The 17,823-nt window shown below is 42.8% G+C and overlaps 1 protein-coding gene and 2 long non-coding RNA genes across 3 annotated transcripts in view; 2 read left to right on the top strand and 1 right to left on the bottom strand.

The window, feature by feature from the left end:
• Nucleotides 1-5,392, top strand: part of LOC308338540 — a 51,987-nt gene extending 46,595 nt beyond the window's left edge. Inside the window, exons 3-4 of the long non-coding RNA XR_013966413.1 lie at nt 3,097-3,234; nt 5,124-5,392. This is a non-coding gene — a long non-coding RNA (uncharacterized lncRNA). The remainder of the gene's footprint in view (nt 1-3,096; nt 3,235-5,123) is intronic.
• Nucleotides 284-11,227, bottom strand: LOC308338541. The gene is made up of 4 exons (XR_013966414.1): nt 10,800-11,227; nt 8,635-8,724; nt 5,095-5,241; nt 284-1,445 (listed from the first exon to the last, which is right to left on the bottom strand). It is a non-coding gene; the product is annotated as an uncharacterized lncRNA (long non-coding RNA).
• EXTL3 (exostosin like glycosyltransferase 3) overlaps nt 10,347-17,823 on the top strand; it is an 81,795-nt gene continuing 74,318 nt past the window's right edge. Inside the window, exon 1 of the mRNA XM_080796724.1 lies at nt 10,347-10,502. The gene's annotated coding sequence lies outside the window, so the exon portion shown is untranslated. The remainder of the gene's footprint in view (nt 10,503-17,823) is intronic.

The following is a 17,823-nucleotide window of genomic DNA, read 5'->3' as shown; positions in this document are numbered from 1 at the left end:
AAATCTTTCAGAGTTCAAATCTGGGGTTGCAAGATGGTGGTAGTTGGGGCCGGAGCCTGTGTATAAGCAGTGGGGGAAATCCCGGTAGCAAGGAGAATATTGACTATATGTATAAAGGGAATGATTGATGGAGCAAGGTCACAGAAAGGAGGAATATCAGATCATGTTAAAAAACAGAGTGCCCAGTTTTGGACATCTCTTTTTTGTCAAAGGCCAGAACAGATGAGAGAAGAATCCATGAATATGGACCGGATGTCAGCTCAGGTAGACCTTTTTTTTTTTTGAGATTTGAGTAAAAATTGGCTTACTTAAAAAAGTTCCCATTCCACATTGGGACTTCATTCGAAAAGTTCAGTGTCTTCTCCAAGATTTTTGTTAATTCCTGGAAGTTCATCATGCGGTTTCTTTGGCTTTTGAGTTTCTGCTTCCACTAAATTCTTCATCTCACTTTTAATTCAGTTTCCTTGTTTCTATTCCTTGGTTCCAGGCTGACCCAGCTGTAGAACTCAGACCAGTCCCCTCTGCATCTTCTTTCCTTGATTTCCCCCAAATCACTCACAAAAGGCATTTGTGCATGTGTCAGATATTACTGAAGGCTTCAGGGATTTTATATCCTTAGCAACACAAAACAATGTGAAGTCCAGTAATAGAAATTTCTATTTTAAACATGATTTCCGCTCCCCCATCCCTGGAACTCTCTCCCCAAGCTTCAAGCTCCCACGCCATTATTTAAGCCCCAGCTCTCCTTTCACTCCTCCCATTTCCTCTCCTCTTTGCCCTGTTCCAGACTTCATAGTCTTCTTCTTTTTTAAAATGCAGATCTGTTTAGCAATCTCTTTGTTTCACAGTTTTATTACAAGCCAAGCTTTCTTCTTCCATACTCCAAGTGTAATATTGAGGTAGTTTCCTCTATAAGGCCTTGTCTATCCCTGAGAGGAGCTTTGCATCAGCTGCTAAAACAATAATCTTTTCACTCAGTACTTAAAGATGGTTTAAATATGGGAGAAGAGAACTTAAAGGAATTATGTCTGTTGTTTCTATTTTCTCAGCGAACATGAGATGTACTTTTCTGTTGAGGTAGGAATGGGTCTAGGAGAGACCTGACAGCTAGGGTGAGGGATTCTGACAAAGAAATTTACCAGGTTTCTAAACTATGATGAAATACCATATTTACATAGAATGATTCCTTAAACTAAGCCTACAAATGAGTAGAATTGATTCTCTGGCTGGAGATGAATTATTCAATTTACTTAGTGCTCTGGTCAATATGAGAAAAATAGAAAAAGCAACGGAGAAGGGAAAAGTCAGCGTAAGTAAACTAAAGTCAGGATAATGGAGATCACAGTCCTTGCTAATCCTTTCTATCCCCCCAACACAGGCATGAATACATACATGCTCAGCAGTTTCAGCATTGTTCTGGGCCTAGATAGCTGTTCATCTTGCAGCTGAAAAAGGACAAAGGAGTCACATTAGTTGTTTGTTGTCCCCTAACAAATGACCTCAAATGTAGTAATTTAAAACACAACTAGTGGGGCGCCTGGGTGGCTGGTTGGGTGGCTGCCTTCGGCTTGGATTGTGATTCCAGGGTCCTGGGATCGAGCCCCGCATAGGACTCCCTGGTCAGCAGACAGCCTGCTTCTCTCTCTCCCTCTGCTTGCCTCTCTGCTTACTTGTGCTTTCTCTCTCTCTCTCTGTCAAATCAATAAATAAAATCTTAAAAACACACACACACACACACACACACACACACAACTAGTTATTATCTCTCAGTTTCTGTAGGTCAAGAATTCGGGAGCAACTCAGCTGGCTGGTTCTGGCTCAGGATCTCTCATGGGCTGCATCATTTGAAGGCCAGACTGGGGCTGGAGGATCTGCTCCCAATCCCATTCACGTGGTTGCTGGCAGGAACCTTCAGTTCCTCACCACATGGGTCTTTCTACAGTGTTGCTCATGACATGGCCTCTAGCTTCTTTCAGAGTGAGTGATCGAAGAAAGAAACCCACCACAGTGAAAGCTGAAATACCTTCTATAACTTAATCTCAGGAGTGACGTACCATCATTTCTGCGGTGTTCTGTTGGTCAGAGATCATCTGTGGTACAGTGTGGATGGGGACTACATGAGGCTGTGAATACTAGGGCTAGAGATTGCTGGGGATGTTTTGGAGGCTGGTTACCACAGCAGTCTTTCCAAAAACGTTGTGTGTGTGTGTGTGTGTGTATCTCTGTGTGGGCTGATACCTTAAAATGCCACAAAGAGGGTATAGTTAGATAGTTAGCCGACTTCTGGATTTAATATTAGAACTGGTAAAATAACAAATAATTAGTGGGGGGGGGCACCAAAATAAGTATGTCTCAGGATTTTGTCATGTAGGGAAGATTTTTAAAAAGCTGCCATTTACCATCACTTTTATTTTCTAAAAAGGAATTTTAACATAAGAAAGGGGAAGGGACATAATCTCAAAATAAAGGACAATCTTTAAATTGAGTAAATTTAGCTTTATTAAAAGCTCAATAACTTGCCTTTGCTTTTCTCATTGAACGGTGGACTGACAAAAATTTTATCTAATCTTGGTCCACAGACTGTCATTCAGGGACCACTGAGAATAGACATGGAATGTTCTAGTACCTTTAGAGATGAGAATGAACACAACAAAGCAAAAAGAAGTTGTTGAAATGGCTGATACATAAAGATAGCAATTTTATAAAATTATGCTCGTAGGCTGGAAGCCACAGAACTGACAAATACTTATCAGTTTCTGTGTTTCTTGCTACTAATTTGTGTTCCTACCGATATTCATTAGATGTCTATTATTTAAGCTAATTAAAGAGGAAATATATAAAAAGTGAACATCATTGCAGCATATTTAAATGTACATAAAAGTAATAGAAATGCATGGTGCTGTTTGAACTTTTAAAGTATTTTCATATTTAGTATATTTTACATATAACTAATTTATTTTTGGATTACTTGCATCATTTATCTCATTTACCCTTTTTTCTAAATAATCACCTCTTCGTTTTATAGGTGTGCATTTCTTTATAATGTTATAATAATAACAATAATAACAATGTTATTATTTGTGTCCCTTATTACAGAAGATGAACTATCTGGGGATGCTGACTGGCTCAGTTGGCACAATACGCGACTCTTGATCTGGAGGTTGTAGGTTCAAGCCCCTGTTGGGTGTAGAGATTACTTAAAAGAGATGACATATCTGACACTATCCATTTGAGGTGAGCTTTGGATTGTTAATTGTGGCCCCCAGAATTGATGGATTTGTAGAAATGTCACATTTTCATTTAGTTTCATTTTTTTTTTAAAGATTTTATTTATTTATTTATTTGGCAGAGAGAGAGAGAGATCACAAGTAGGCAGAGAGAGAGGGGGAAGCAGGCTCCCCGCTGAGCAGAGAGCCCGATGCAGGGCTCCATCCCAGGACCCTGAGATCATGACCTGAGCTGAAGGCAGAGGCTTAACCCACTGAGCCACCCAGGCGCCCCTCAATTTTGATTTTTTTTTTTTTAAGATTTTATTTATTTATTTGACAGACAGAGACCACAAGTAGGCAGAGAGGCAGGCAGAGAGAGAGAGGGAGGAAGCAGGCTCCCTGCTGAGCAGAGAGCCCGATGCGGGGCTCGATCCCAGGACCCTGAGATCATGACCTGAGCCGAAGGCAGAGGCTTTAACCCACTGAGCCACCCAGCTGCCCCCTCAATTTTGATTTTATAACCAAATTGGTTAACTAAGAAATTAATTGATGTTCTGTAAGTACTTCTTTGACATTTTGCCAATTTTCAATTGGAATGCTTTGTTTACTTGAGGTATTTTTAAGTGAAAGCATAGCAAGCATTTGATTTTTTGAATCTATGGGTAGCTTTTTTGGTGTAAGGACATTCCTGAAGTCATAGAGCTGCATATAGTGTGACATTGGAACTCAGCTGTCAATGCTCTCCCTAATTTTTCTTCTTTTTTTCTGGTTACAGCTCTCATTATGCTAAATTCTGCAAACACTCAGACATGCTATGTTGAGGCATGCTGTGTCTAGCTGAGCACATTTTTGCACTCACTAGCATAATTTAGAGTAAATGTTAGGAACCTGTATTTTTGCGGTGGGGAACATATGTATCATTACTTGGAACTTCCAGGAACAAGCTTAGGAAATTTTGATGGCATTTTGATACCTACTGATCATCAAACATGACTGCCTCTGCAAAGCTATGCTGATATGGTAGGGAGAGAACAAGAAGTCACAGAGGAGACAGCACTTGAAGGAAGAAGGGACCTTACAGACAGATACATTATATTTTTAGGGATGACAGCTAATTTTTGAAATGTTAACTGGTCATTACAGATTACGCATCTTATGTAGGTAACCGGTTTGAACCAGGCTAAGCATCCTAAGGAATGTGAAACTAGTACAAAATTTCTTTTTCACAGCCACATACAAGGTAGTGAGTACTATGACATGAGGCAAGGAGTTAACAAATCCTTTTTTTTTTTTTTTAAGATTTTTTTTATTTATTTGAAAGAGAGAGAAAGAGATAGAGAGCATGAATGGGGGGTGGGGTGGAGAGGGAGAATCAGGCTCCCTGTGGAGCAGGGAAGCAGGGAGCCAGACATGGGGCTCAATCCCAGGACCCCAGGATCATGCCTGGACTGAGCCACCCAAGTGCCCCAATAAATCCTTTTTTGACAGTAATGTGTGCTGTTTTAGAGGTGATGTTAACTCAGTGTTCTTACTACAGATTATTTGCAAACCGTCCAAACTATTCAGGTTTTGCCAGATAAAAAAGAGCCTCTTTTAAAAGATAACATCAAAGCCAGAACTTTCAGAGTGAGCCACTTAGCAGGCTAGTGAATGCCATCCATGGAGCCTCAGAAGATGACCTTTCGTCTTTTTGGCATTGATGGACCAAAGAAAAGAGTAACCTTGGAACTCTAATCTAGGAATTGTCATGCATTGTTCTAATTATAAGCCACAAAACTGCTCAATCATTTATATATAGAAAAGATCTTGAATAGTGGCTGTCAGCACTTTCCTTTAAAATCAAAGCACTACAGATAGAACAAGTTTTTATCTGACTTAAACTCACCGATAATTCCTGAATCATATCTTTTGAAGGTTGCTGGGGGTCACCGGTGGCTTGCTGGTGATTGATCTGGAAGCCTTGCTGAGTGGATTGTGGGTCTGGCAGCCATCATCATGGAAAGTGACCACTGGCGCCTCTCTCCCTCTACAACTTGAAGTTAACTTTTATCAATTTCTCTTTCTATGGGAGTAAAGCCCCCTTCTCCTGGATATTAACATTTTGGGAAAAACAGGTCATCAGTGAGGATCTTCTAAGGGAATTCTTTCCTGAAATCTATAAAATAAATTTCCTGATGTAACAACACAGTCTCATTAGTATAATCTGTCACACTCCATGCATTTTCTATTTCTCCAACATCTATGACTCAAAGTATAATTCCCCTGTGAAAGAAATAAATACCAACTTCTTAAGCAGCCAATCTTTCAATCTTTTGTACCATTTGAACTCATTTAACAGAATCGGATGTCTCCATTTGTTCAATCCATTAATGCAACATACAATTCACATTGCCATCTCCAGCATTTCTCTTGCAATGCGGTGTAATATGGTTGTTAAGATTTCAGCCTCTGGAGTCAGAGTACTAGGGTCCAGATCCTGGCACCACCACTGACCAGCTGTGTGATTTGGGTGAGTTACATAACCTCTCTGGGCTTCAGTTTTCTCAGTTGTGAAATGGGAATCATGACGGTACTTACTATGTAGTGTTGTTAGGACTAAAGGAGATAATACATTCCACAAACAGAAACGTATTTGCACTAGCTTAAATAAGTAAGGCCGGCTTCCCTCCTTCCTTCCTTCCTTCTTTCCTTTCTTTCTTTCTTTCTGTTTTTCAATAGCAAGGCTACGTGAGCAATCCCAAGGATACCCAGTGACAGCTGGGATATATGCGACCAGAGCTGGAGAGTGCGTAACCTCTGAGGCTTCTCCATCTCCCACAGGCCTGTTTGCTTCCCTCTGTGTGTTGGCTCTATTTTCTGCAGACCAACGTTCTTGGCTTATCACTGTGCCCATGTCCAGAAATCCTTTCCTCCAGATCTATACAATTTATTAGATGAGGCACTCTTATCACCTGACTCCTGCTCCCAAGTTTCCAGATGAGAAGAAGTCCGATCAGCTGGGGCTAGAAGGGATGAAGCCTTGACATAAGAATGGTGGCTATTTCCAAAGGGTCTCTAAGGAGGTGGTGTGATGGTGGGGGTGGGGTGGCAGTATTGGCAACGCTGGGATAGTCATGGTGACAAAGTTCCAGGGTGCTTAAAGGCTCCGTGTTGTGGGCTGAATTACTTACTTGAAAAATCTTTTTATTGAAGGATAATATACATATAGAAAAGGACACTAACATGAGTGTACAACTTGATGAATTTTGACAAACTGATAACAGGTGTACGCAGCGTGCAGCTCAAGAAACAGAGCATGGCCAGCACACATGTAGCTCCTTTTGCTCTCTTCTGGTCACTGCTCCTTGGGGTAGATTAGTTTTGCCTCTGTTGCTACTCTGCATAAATGGAGTCACAGCCCAGGTACTTTCCTCCTGTCTGGCTTCTTTTGCTTAACGTTGTTTGTGAGCTTCCCCAGTATTGTATATATTTGTAGGGCATTCTCATTGCTGTAAAGTATTCATTTGGGTGAATACACTACACTTTGTTGATCTAGTCTATCCCTGATGGACATGAGGTTGTTTTCTGTGTCTGTCTATTCCTTGTGGTGCTGTTGTGAATTTGTTTTGTTGACTGTGCACACATTACTCCTGATTACTTTTACCACCACAGGCTCATGCAGGGTGTGCTGAATTATTTTCCATCATATATAATTGAATTGAGGGTCTCTTACGGGTGAATATTGTTATGCTTTTTATCTGGTGATTTCTTATCTTTTTATGTTATGAGTTTCATGGTGTGAGGGAAGGGTTATGTTTTAAACATTTTGCGTATGTGCAAAAAACCCTGCATATATTTGGAGAGAATGCTCAACTATTTGTTGATGGAATGAATGAATAAACCAATAAACAATGGTGTATGCCTTCTTTTTTTCTGGGAACATGCTGTATTTATAGGAGAGGCTCTCATTGCTGTATTTAGACAAGGCTGACCTGCTGTTTAGCCAAAGCTGATTGATCAAGGGGTCAGCACAGGACCCAAGCCAGGACAATCATGTCTCTTTTCCAGGAATTTAAAATCTGGAACAAAAAGAGGCAGACTGGGCACTGCAGAGTCCCTATGACTGTGCTCTAGAGAGAAGACCCACAGGCTCCTGCTTTGGTACCAAAGGCACACTGGGTTCCTTGAAGCGTATAAAGATCTGCATATATGACAGTTAAGTAACAAAGCAAAACTATTTGATTGAGTTCCAAAATGCAAAGTAGAGACAATAAATGTTGTAAAAGGTCACAATATGGAGAGATCAGTAAACTAGTTTCATTGCATATCCTACTGTCTTGGCTTTCTTTCTTGAGGACAGTTACTGTGAATGTGATTGTATTTTCCAAGCCAGAAACTGCAGAGTTAAGGCAACAGCCCAAGAGAGGAATAATGAGGACTTGGATCAGGCAACTAAGTGTGGGACTGCAGAGAAGAGGTGGTAGAGATCCTATACATGAAATTATTAGGTCTTAGAAATTGATTTAATGTGAGGGTGAAGAGAAAAATGAAGATGGTGCCAGGTTTTGAGTTTCTATGTTAGGAAAGATAATGGTAACACCATTATAAACAGGGACATTTGAGGAGAGCAAAGGGGGAGGGGGTAAAGATAAGTTCAGTGCGGGATATAGTAAGTTTAAAGTCCTGGTGAGACAGTCATATTGTTCTGGTCAAGAATACCGGCTTTGGAGTTCGGAGGACTTGGAGTTCCCGTTGTACTTTGCACCCCATTCTGTGATCTTGGGCACTGTACTTATTTGGCTTCTTTAAGTCTCTGTTCCCCACTGATAGCTCCCTGTAAGGGTTAAAATGAGACAATGCCTACAAAGGGTTTAGCTTATTGCTTGGCAATTAAGTATTCATAAAACATGTATTGATAGGATGATGATGATGATGTGCTTATGTCCGGAGTGCAGCTCGAAGACAGGGACTCAAAGACAGGAATCTGCTTAGAGGAGCATGCATGCGATGCAAGGGAGCTGTTGACATTGGCAACGAAGAGACTGAGGAGAGGAATCAGAAAGTGGCCCGTCATTACTTTTCAGGGAACAACGTCTCTTAGGAGATAGGAGAAGGAACAGGAGCCAGAGGGAGAGACTGAATATGGAACTGTTTGAGAAGAATCAGAAAAAGCAAGAGAGAGAGGACAGGCTCAAAAGATACAAAGGAAGAGGATGGTTAGCACCCAGAGCTCTACTGAAGTCGAGACACCAAATTTCCGTTGGGTGTCCTTTTTCTTCTTAAAGCTTATCTATCTTCAGCGTCAAGGAAATCAACCATAGGGACAACCATGTGGTAAGTCACTTGGATGGGCAAGGAGACATTTAGGCTGAGTCCTCTAGGTAGCAGCTATCTGCAGGCCCTCTCTTGTCAGTGTGGAGATGAACCAATACCTGGTAATACTTACCATGGCTTCTGGGCTTGTGTGTGTCTCCTCCCACACTGCCAGACTTCTGCCTGCTGCCACAGAGCTCTGGAGGAGAGCCAAGAAGATGAGCTGTTTAAAAAAAAGAGAGAGAAAGGAAAAAAAGACAACCTTAGAATATTCAGGGTTATTTGGGCAAGTCTTCCTCATTTTCATTTCCTGGAATGCTTCTGATTTTTAAAAATTTGCTCCCCGCCGCTTTCCTGAACACACTGGTTAAAAGTTAGAAAGGTTGTTGTACATACATGATAGTGGTAGGACTTTGAATATTTGTTCATAGTGATAAACTATTAGCATAAAGTAATAAAGGTGAGGAAAACGGTGAGGTAGGAGGAGAAAGGGAAGTAGGGATGAGTAAGGAGGTGTCAGGAAAGAAGAAAAAGGAGGATCAGAAGGAGGAATGAAGGGTGTGTTCTGGAAAACAGTTTGCTAGGTTTCTTAAAGTTTTGTTTTGGGGTGGAATCCTCAGCTCAAACTGTCCCCTGTGGGAAACTAATCAATCTTCAGTGTTTTCTCGGCCTCCTAGCTAGAGCGTGGGCCTGGGCTCCACCGGGAAGGGTGTATGGGTGGGATATGGCAGCTGTGGAGCTGTCTCTGGGGGTGCAGCTCGGCTAGAGCGCCAAACCACCCACGCACAGGGATAGGAGCCTGCCGCTGGCCCTCCCCAGCTATTCTCGGTTCTGGTGTGTTCTGGGTGTTCTGGGTTCCCTGCTCAGGAAACCTTGGAGTAGAAGCCCTGCCCACTTGGGGGCTTAAAAACATGTCAAGAAAATATTGAATCCATTTATAGATTTTAAATAATGTTTAAACTCCTTCTTGAGTTCACAATAATGATCAGGTGTGTCTTTTCGGACTGGTAGAGTTGCTTCGCCCACCCCCATTGTTTCAGTTCGCCGAAAAATCTTGTGCTGACTTTGCAGGTGTGAGGGTCTCTTAGGACTGTAGGATAGGGGGCCCTTGCAGGTTCACAGGGCTTGGCTCTTCAGTATTCCGAACGGTATTGCTTTTTCCTCCTAGTTTTGGTAGATCTTGCTACAGGATTGGATTAAGCTATTGTTTTTGTAAAGCCCCGGGGGTTTTTGTTGTTGTTTGTTTTGTTAAGCATCCAAGCTGCCGGGCCTTTTCTTTGTTGTTACATTCAAAGTGTTTCAAAACTCCAGACCATTGCTGGGGACGGTCGGTTCCTTTAGGAAGGCCTTTTCTACCGGTTTGGGTTTATTTTTGGACTTGGATTTCACCGGGCCTGCTCCAAGCGGCTGAGCTTCTCGGAGTCGGAACCCGTTCCAGAGCTGTCGGAGGCATTCTCTCCGCACTCCTTAGGTAGGTTCTTCTACGGGGCGAGGGGCATCTGTAGGGCGCCGGTCCGAGGGCCCAGCGGAGCCCGCCGCGTCCTTCCTTCCCGCTCCTCGGGCTGGGCGCCCGCGCCCTCGCTTTCGCCGCGCGTTTCCCACAATCCCCGGCGCCGCCGCCGCCGCTGCTCCCGGACTCAGGCGAGCCCGGCGGCGGAGCCCGAGGCCTCGGCGGCCCTTCGGGCGCAGTTCGGAAAGTGGCGACCGCCCCCAGCCTCCCGGGCTCGCGAGCGCCCAGGTTCGGCCATTTCCGGCCCGGCGCACTTCGGCAAGTTCCGCAGTCGCTTGTCGGAAATGGCTGCCCGCCGGCAGGGGGAGCGGAGGATCCGGCGCGGCCTGGAAGGCAGACAGCAGGCGGCGAGAGCGGCTTTGGGGTACCCGAGTTTCGCGCAGGCGGCGGCGGCTCGTCCCTGAACTGGAAGCCGGTCGAACTCCTGGCGGCGGCGGCGGCGGCGGCTGGAGCTCCGAGCAGTCGGGGGCTGCGGCCCGGAAGCGCTCGTGGTAGGGATCGGGGGGCTGGCCCCGAGCGCTGGGCACCGGGCGGGCCGGCGGGCGGGCGGGACCGGGTCCGGCAGTGCCGGGGCCGCGGGAGCCGCGGGGAGGCTGCCGCCCTGCGCGGCGGGGGCGTGCAGCATCGGAGTAGGCCTTCCCAGCCTTCTCGAGGGTCGGGGGCGGGGGGAGGACCTCCAGGGCCTTAGCCACCAGCGAGGAGGGGTAACCGGGCTCCGGGGGCTCTCAACACGACCCTCCCTCCTCCCCGGCGTCCCTTGTAGCCCGTTGGGGTTGCCGCGTACCCACCTCCACCCCTTTTTCTGGAAGCTCGTCTTCAGCTGTGCAGCGTCTTCTGCCTAAGCCCTCCACCCTTCCTTTGCCCCTTGTGTTTGTCCAGCTGCTTGGGTAAGAGCATCTTCTGTGGACGAAGGGGCAGCCCGGGTCTGCCTCCCTCCCTTGTTCCCCGTGCACACACTCCCACCATCTGCTTTGCGCCGCGTTCACACACAGTCGCCTGCAGCTGCTCCTGCTTTGGTTCTTTTCAGGGGTTCACCTCCTTTGATCATAAGCCCGCAGTCGGAATAGCCACTTCCTGTCCGAGGGTCCAGGGGCCGCTGTTCTCTGCATCTGGGATTCTTGTGCCCAGGCCCGGCTCTGTAGCGATGGGCCTAGCGCTGCCTGGGGAGGAGAGGGACTGCGGAGTGCATGTCCACACTACTGAAATCTTAGCCGGTGACCCGACCCGCGCGCTGCAGGGGACAGGACAAATCCCGAGCGCTTTGAAGATCAGGCAGGGCTGCCAGACTGCAGATAGTGTTGTATATCTCTTCTCCACTTTGAGCCAGCGGTTCAGTTCCTCTTTGTTATCTGTAGCTCTCAAAAGACTTGAATTTGTTGGCCTGGACTTCTTTTCTTTCCTTTTAAAAAATTCTTAAGGGCTTCGACAAGTCCTCTTAGTTCAACTCCAATGGAGGAGGAGGAGGAAATCCAGAACAGTATATGTCCTTTTTTTTCCCCATTATGTGATTTACTTAAGAGGTGTCTTTAGCGGTTCTTCCCCTCACTTTGTCCTGTTTTCGCTCTAATTTAGGTAGCTTCAGTTTTGAAGGCTGGGCTCCTCATGTTTCCTTGTTTTTAAAAGATTTTTCTTTGTGTGTTGCGATCATGGAGACTATCAGCATTTTACCCTGTTTTGCTCAAGATTAGTCTTGCGCTCTACCCAGTTATTATAGGGTATATCTGGAGTGCCTGGGATAGTAACCTGTGGGGTCTTGATAGTCTTGAGTGAAGCTAAACATTCTCAACAACTTATTTAGCAGGGGGACTTAAATATTTCCTCATCTAAAACTGTTATTTGGTGAGTTAAAAATACCTTATCCTGTGGGAATTTCCTGATCTTCCACCTCTGGGGGAGGCTGAGGAATTGTAAATACTCATAAGTATGTGGGAAACTCACTTAAAACTTTCTGGAGGAGAATTAGAACTGTGGATCGTTGGAGTCTTGAAATATTTATTTAATACCTGAAGATGTGGTCCGTGGTCTCAGGGGGCATGCCTGTTAACCAAATGATTGTCAAGAGTGTGTCTTCATTCCTTCTTATTTCTCTCCATTTTCTAGGGGAAAAAAACTGGCATTAAATGTTTGGCATGTAGTTGGAACCTCTTAATGATTAGGTCTCAGAGTTTTAACCTATGAGTAAAAAGACTTTAAACGAGCAGGTTAGAGAGAAATAAGGCATGGTAAGCCTGAGTAGTGGACTTACAGGACACAGTGGAAGGTTCAAAGGATGGTTGGAAGCTGTAAGAAGAATGTGGGGATTAGATAAGGACTTGCCTCTTCCCTCTGGGCACTAGGCTATCTGTTGAGCGAAAAGTCATGGTGCAGGAGAGAATGGTGGCAGGGCTGTGTGTGTGTGTGTGTGTGTGTGTGTGTGTTCCCTATCGGAGGTGAGACTGGCAAGTAATGCCCTGGAGTAGGGTTGGAGATATTGCCGGAAATAGAGGTAGAGTCAGGTATTAGGAAAATGAAAGTCTGTCCCAATCTACCGTTGGTAGAGATTTGAGCGACTTTGCATGTGATAAGTTCAGAATGAGGCAAAGCATATGAATCTTTCATAAAGTCCTAAAACTGCACTTATTTCTGCTGGATATTAAGTGTATATCAGAAAACTTCTGTTAGCGTATTTATTTCCATTTTATTTTTATTCCCTCTTAATTTTTGGTAACTCCTTCGAAAACCTGTAATGATAGGATAACCAAGAGTAAAGAAGATTTTTCATGCATTTGTATTTTCCATGCAAATAGTGGAGCTCAGACATATGGGAGTTTGAGAACTTAAGAGGGATGGAGGTAGGTTTATCTGTAAGCATGATCTTTTCCTGCCTGAATCAGTCCCATACTCCTTGTACACTGGGAATTTTTCACATCTTTTTGGTGATGTTACTAGGTGGAAGAGAGATAGTATTAAAAATTTTGTAATCATGAGTGTGTAGAGGAATATGGAGTCTCCATTTAGTGCACATTTACCTCCCCTGTACTCAGGCTGTAATGTTTAGTTTGGGATTTTGCTCACATGCATCTAAACGATCCAGTAAAATCTTAGGGATGGAGCCATAGGAAGCTGAGCTATTTCATCATTCAGCCACCTGTGTGGTTTGCAACCTAAGAGTACTTTTACAGAAAAGTAGGTAAATTTTTTCTGTAAAGGGCCAAATAATAATTATTTTAGGTTTTGCAGCTCTTCTGCTCTGCTGCTGTAGAGCGAAAGCAGCATATACATAATGCGTATATACAATAAATACGTACAGTAGTACAAACATGTAATTCATAACTGAATGAGCAAGGATGTGCTTTTTTTTTTTTTATTTACAAAAAAAAAGAGGCAGCTGGCTGTAGTTTACCACTGTCTGCCCTAGTGCATCATCCCCTCATACATGTGTCCTTACTTTTGTGTGTCCCTCCAGTTGTGTGCAGTTCCTTTTAGACTAGTCAATGGTGTTAATGATTAACATCCTGGATGTTTGCTTTGGTGACTGTTTTCTCTGTTATCCTATCTTCTTACATTGTTATCATTTTAACCTTGTTCTCTCAACATTTAGCATTTTTTAAACACTTTAAACATTTTTTCAATAAATGTTCGATATTCTGTGGCAGGAAATGAATTAGATTGGGAGTATACCTTAGCTTGTATAATAAAAGAAATACATAAATACCTTATGATGGCAGGTTATGATAATGTCATAATTACTGTTGTTCTTTGCCATCATACAGTACTTTCATATATTTCTTTTTTTGTTACGTGGGCTTTGATTTTTACAGTAACTGAGAGATAGACGGCTAAATGTTAATACTGTTTCTTCTTTTGAGAGGAAGGGAAGGTAAGAAAGAAAACTGAGGTGTGGGGAGGTTTAGTTATTTGACCAAGGCCAGTGGTAATAAGTGCAGATCTTGACCTGGCCAATACTACTTACTGACCTGTCTCCATTTGAATATGTCCCATTGGAATTTGTAGACTAGTTTTCTTTTCCCTTGTTGACATGCAGTTGGCCTCTCTGTAATTGTCACCTTTTAGGGCAGTGTAAAACATGTCTCTGCCTCTTCTTTGTGACAGTTTTTCAGATGTTGGAAGGTAGCCATCATGTTTTCCCAAGACACAAATTGCAAACTGGTGTGCCTTGTCAAAAGAGGCCTGCATAGGTATCATTTGGCTGCCCAGATTATGCAAAAACTTAAATTAGGAGTGGACTTTTAGAAATGGGGAGATTTCAGATAAAAATTTCTGGCTTTTCTTGAGGAAAGAAAATTAGAAGATTCAGTAATACAGAGCTTGCATTTCTAATGGTGGTAATCTCCCTTTCATGGTAATATACTGTCTGTTTTGCTAAGGTCTCTACCTACTGACTTCATTCTTTTGCTTCACTTTGAGGGCTTCTGTAGTTACTGCTCTCCTTTTCCTAGCTCTTTTATTGCACAGGCTAAATATTCCCATTTCCTTCAGATGTTTCTTATTTGACAGTTTCAAATCCCTTCATCAGCTTCTTAGTCCTCTGCCCTCCATTTACTTTGTTAATGTCTTCCCTTTTAAAGTGGACTCAGCACAGCTTATAGTAGTCGACATACAGTGTCACCTTACAGAGCAGAGAGTAACCTTTACTCCTTTCCATTTTGACACCAGGTTTTTAAAAAAAAAAAAAAAAGGCAGAAAAACAAGATGGTAAGGTCTATCTTTCCCTAAGCAGTCCTGTATTCTTGACTTCCTGAAATTTTCGTCAGCTGAAATCACAGCTCTGTGTATATGTCTATGCTACTGTTAAACCATGTCATTTCCCTGTAGTTTTAAGATACAGTGCTGAACTTTGCCTTTATCTCTATTAAATTTCATCTGCTTGGATAGTCCAGACTGATAAAATCTTTTTGTATCCTGAAGTTTTTTCCAGCCTTGACTTACTTTTCCCAGCGTGAGGTCTTTATCTCTGAAGTGGAGCTGTAAAATATAGAAGCCCTATGGCTTAGAAAGTAATTGATGAGCACCCTGTTATTAATGGATTCAGTGGAAAATTAAGGGGGGCCTTCAAAGAAAGCATTATGCTTAAAATCTTGGAGATGAAACAAAAGGAGGTCTTGGGAAGAGCCTTGCTGCCCTAAGTTGACATGTGAGTAATATTTTACCCCACAGTAAAATAGGTATGTATGTGCTTTTTGTGTACCAGTTGGTTGTAAATCAGTGGGGTCCAAGAATCTAAAAGGGTCTTTGAGGTCATTTATTTCAGTCCTTTAATTTATGAATTAAAAAAGGATAAGGAGTATATGAGTCCAGAAGGACAAGAAATTGTGAAGTTAGGGGGACCCAGTGAATCAGGCGGTAATGAGAGAGGGGCAGCAAAACTGTGGAGTCTCAATTTAAATTCACCCATGAAGGTTACAGTTGGATGCCTGAGTCATAAAGCTGATTTATGTATGACTTCGCACACTTTTACTTCAGTTCTCTGTCTCATTCATAGTATAAAATAAAAATCATGTTTTCTTGAGACACGAAAACCTTGGAGAAGTTAGTTTATACTCCAGGCACTTGCATGTCAAAGTGACTGCTCCAGGAAGACGCTTTAGCAAAATCCAGCTGAAGACCTTATTTATTTATTTATTTATTTTTTAAAGATTTTAGTTATTTATTTGACAGAGAGAGAGAGATCTCAAGTAGGCAGAGAGGCCGGCAGAGAGAGAGGGGGAAGCAGGCTCCCAGCTGAGCAGAGAGCCCGATGTGGGGCTTGATCCCAGGGATCTGAGATCATGACCTGAGCTGAAGGCAGAGGCTTAACCCACTGAGCCACCCAGGCACCCCTGAAGACCTTATTTTTGAAAACTTGTTTTTCTTCCCCCTCTCTTCAGTATAGTGGAATCTGTATTTTTCCACTTTGCATTATATTGTGAACATTTTGCAATTTTATATAAAATGATTGAAAAGCTTATTGACAGCTTGATAATCATTTTAATGACATGGATTTTTATCATACTTAATACTTAACCATGCTTCTCATTTTGAACATTTAATTTAAACTTTTCTTTTTCTGTATGCTATTAAAAGGAAAGCTGTGTTCACATGGGATATATTCCTAGAAAGTGAAATTGCTGAACACTTTAAAGACTTCTGTTATACGTGGCAAATTACTTCTCTGTTACCTTCCTACTAATACAGGCAAGAGTTCCTGCCACAGTGTGTAGCTGCCAGTGTAGTGCAGGGATGTACAGTACTGTTAAGTGGTATACTTTGTATGGTGTAGTGTGAATATTCTTGAAGTTAAATCCTTTGTCTCATTTGTGATTCTTACCTAGTAATAATTTCTGGAAGTGGAATTGTGGGGTTACAGTGGAGGCACAGTTTCAGGGCACTTATCACTTCCTGCCAAATTGTGTTCTGGAAGGACTGCCAGTTTTCACTCCCAGCAGCAGAGTGTGGGGATGTTATCCTTGATCCTGGCTAGCACCATATATTCTAATTTTACAACTCTTTGTTTATTTGTATGTGGAAAATGTCATTGTATCTTGTTTATCTGAACATTTCTATGATTGCCAGGATAATTAATCATTTAAAACGATTTATTATTTGGGCCCCTTCTTTTTGTATGCCGGCACACCTCAGAGACATTGCAGGTTTGGCTCCAGATCACTGCAATAAAATGAATACCACAATAAAGCAAGTCAGATGAAATTTTTTTTTGTTTTCCTGTGCATATAAAGGTTATGTTTACACTGCAGCATAGTCTATTAAAATAGTGTATGATGGCATTATGTCTAAAAAATGTACATGCCTTAATTAAAAAAAACTTTATTGCTAAAATATGCTATCATCTGAGTTTTCAGCAAGTCAGTCTTTTTGCTAGTGAAGGGTCTTGCCTCAGTGCTGACAGCTGCTGATGGATCAGGGTGGTGGTCCTGAAGGCTGGGGTGGTTGTGGCAGTTTCTTAAAATAAGACAGCAGTGAAGTTTGCCACATCAGTTGACTCTTCTTTCACAAACAATTTCTCTGTAGCATGTGATGCTGTCTGTTTGCAGTTTATGCACAGTAGACCTTCTTTCAAAACTGGAGTCAGTCCTCTCAGACTCTGCTACTATGTTATCATCTAAGTTTCTATAATATTCTGACCCATTTGTTGTCATTTCTACAGTCTTCACAGGATCTTCACCAGGAGTAGTTTCTATCTCAAGAAACTACTTTCTTTGCTCGTCTGTAAGAAGCAATTCCTCGTCCATTGATGTTTCATCACAAGATTGCTGCAGTTCACTCCCATCTTCAGGCTCCACATCTAATTCTAGTTCTCTGTTTCCACCACATCTGCAGTTATTTCAGCACTGAAGTCTTGAAACCCACCCCTCTCCCCAGAGTCCTCCATGAAGATTGCAGTTAGATTCTCCAGACTTGCTCTTGTTGATATTTTGACCTCTGCCCATGAATCACAAGTGTTCTTCATGGCACCTAGAATGGTGAATCTTTTCCTGAAGGTTTTCAATTTACTTTGCCCAGAATCTGTCAGAGAAATCACTATCTCTGGTAGCTGTAGCCTCATGAAATGTACTATTTAAGAATAATATGGCTTGAGAATTGAAATGACTTCTTGATCTGTGGGCTGCAGAATGGATGTTGTGTTAGCAGGCATGAAAACGACATGAATCTTACCGTCTCCATCAGGGCTCTTGGTCATGAGTGATCAGGTAACGTGGTCAATGAGCAGTAATATTTTGAAAGGAGTCTTTTGTTCAGAGCAGTAGGTCTCAACAGTGTGCTTAGAATATTCAGTAAACCGTGTTGGAGAAAGATGTGCTGTCATCCAGGCCT

Source organism: Martes martes (genome assembly GCF_963455335.1).
Source record: "Martes martes genome assembly, chromosome: 2".
Lineage (NCBI taxonomy): Eukaryota > Metazoa > Chordata > Mammalia > Carnivora > Mustelidae > Martes > Martes martes.
Note: the sequence above shows the minus strand (reverse complement) of the source record. Positions and strands in the feature narration are given on the sequence as shown.